Consider the following 2,376-nt stretch of genomic DNA (forward strand, 5'->3'; position numbering starts at 1 on the left):
GTAAAGTGGATATTTTTTGAATTTTTACGGAATGACTATGACCTGGATGACTGAGAACCTTCATCAGCATAAACATTGGTTTATTTGTAAAAAGAGCTGAGTTATGGATTACAACCACAGATTACTTTACTACCACTGGAGATCAGCCCCATGTGTGTGCACCATCCACAAAAACAATGACATTATCTGTCATGCAGCCTACTTTAGTTGGGTTAATAGAGTATTTAATATCCAGTGGGTATGTCGATATTCAAGAATGTGTTCATGGTTCATGGTCACTGGCTCAGAGCTGTGTAGTTTTGTCATCAAGTTGGTGGAAATGACAGTTCTGAAGGCTGAGCTGAGGCCCAGGAAGTGCAGCCTGGCATAAGTGTTCAGTTTCACCCGGTCCTCTGGGGCACTCTGAATTGTGACGCTGATGGCATAGTCTGTTGATCTATTTCTTCGTAGGCGAGCTGGGGCTGATCCAGCAAGGCACGTTACTTTGAAAAAGTAACTAGTTATAGTTACTAGTTACTTCACCCAAAAAGTAACTGAGTTAGCAACCCAGTTACTCCACAATAAAAGTAACTAGGTGCGCACGAGTGAAAAAAGGTTAATTCTGCGACCTGAGTAACGTGCAGTAACGGGGTGTCGGCAATGGTAACTGCGTTATAGTTACAGTAAGAGAAATTATTTTCTATTATTCGTTACTAAAAAAAGGTAATGGCGTTAGTAACGTTGTTAATTTTTAACGCCGTTATCCCCATCACTGGCCAAGACACACCTTTCATAGATTTTCCAAATCATAGAAGCATTTATTCAAGAGTTGCAGGACTAAAAATAATGAGGTACATAAAAAGACAAAAGGAACTTGAAGTAAATGATGCAGGATTTTTAAAAAGGAAAGAAATTTAGAAGTTATTAAAAATTTTAACAAATGCACAGCTGATATATTCATTATATCACCATTATGTTTTTTTTATCTGTTACCAAATACACTATGGTTAAATCACCTCTGCATGCACAGTTTAAATATTCTAAAGACTCAAATAAAAATTATATTATCTATTTATTTTTAGAAACACTCTATAAAATATCCCAAAGATATATAAAGCCAAAATGATTGTTAGGAACCAGCTAGCCAGACTCTGACTAAAGCCAAACTTAACAGATGAGCAGTTTATTTCCTTTGTTTTCCCTTCCTAGGATGACACAAAGGAAAGCTGTTACTACCTGCTCTGTATTTACCTATGCCACCCGCTCCAAGACTTTTGAAACAATATTTACTTTAGGCTCTTCCTGTTGTCTTATGTCTTTCAGGGCTGTCACACAAGAGAAAGACAAACAGGTTTTTTTTTTTAACTTAAGCAGTTAAAAGAGTCAAACACCTAAAGATAAGGTAAATAAGGTAGATGAAAAATTGACTTTTTGCATTGCTTTCTAGCAACATTGCCTGGAACGGTCATTTCTCAGAGCCTCAATGTTAAAGTGAAAGCAAGGAAGAAATGCTTCTAATAAAAAAAAAAAACGTGTAAAAAAGAAAAACTCAAAATGAGAATGTTATGAGTACATTATGTTTTAAAATTTTACTTTTCATTTTAGGTGTATCATAACTTAATGTAAATATTAGAAGTAAATATTGCTTTCCTCTAAGAAACTGTATTAATTTCAAAATTAAACTTCTTCAAACCATCTGCAACCCTTTATATAGAGTGAAAATGCAGATATATGAGCATCTAACTATTCATATATGTTAAAAGATACTTTTTTAGGGTTAGGTGTAGGAATAATGATCATTAACAGGTAAAGTGATGAGAATACCTTACAGTGCTAATTCTGTTTCATTTACAATAGAAAAATGCATGCCAATTAAATCTTCCATAAATAAAGGCAGATCCCAGTAGTAGGAACCCCATTTCAGCAAGAATAGCAATGAGTCCCACAAAAAAGACAAAAATCTGTTCAAGGATACCTCGAAGAACAGGAAAAGTGTTGAGGCATTACCCGGAGCTGTATACAAAAATGGAAATGATTTACTTCAGAAGTCAAAAGCTGAATGCGAAAGGTGCATCAGATCTTTGAAGGGTTGTAGGTAGGAAGCCATGGGGATCGGCTAACTGTTGCACACAGAGAACAGACTAACTGCCGTCAGCAACACAAGCCAATCACACTATAGTGTGTTTATCTGCTTTTTGTAAAGCAGCAATGTGTTCATTGCCAGAGGCTGCACTTAATTAAATGGTGAAACATTTAATCAGATTCAAACAATAGAAATTGCTAAAAAAAGAAAAAAATGTTCAAAAAAGGTAATTATTGCCACCTTCATTAAGACTTTGGAAGTAGTTATACAGGTTAGGAAAGCAAAGAGACTCTTGTTTTTCCAAGTTCTCCAAG

The 2,376-nt window shown here is 35.4% G+C and overlaps 1 protein-coding gene across 2 annotated transcripts in view; it reads right to left on the reverse strand.

Moving 5' to 3' along the window:
* The window catches only part of lsamp (limbic system-associated membrane protein), a 723,954-nt gene that overhangs the window by 364,335 nt on the left and 357,243 nt on the right, over positions 1-2,376 (reverse strand). The gene's annotated exons all lie outside the window — the stretch shown is intronic.

Source organism: Cyprinodon variegatus, unplaced genomic scaffold (assembly GCF_000732505.1).
Source record: "Cyprinodon variegatus isolate N-32 unplaced genomic scaffold, C_variegatus-1.0 Scaffold33, whole genome shotgun sequence".
In the NCBI taxonomy this organism is placed as follows: domain Eukaryota; kingdom Metazoa; phylum Chordata; class Actinopteri; order Cyprinodontiformes; family Cyprinodontidae; genus Cyprinodon; species Cyprinodon variegatus.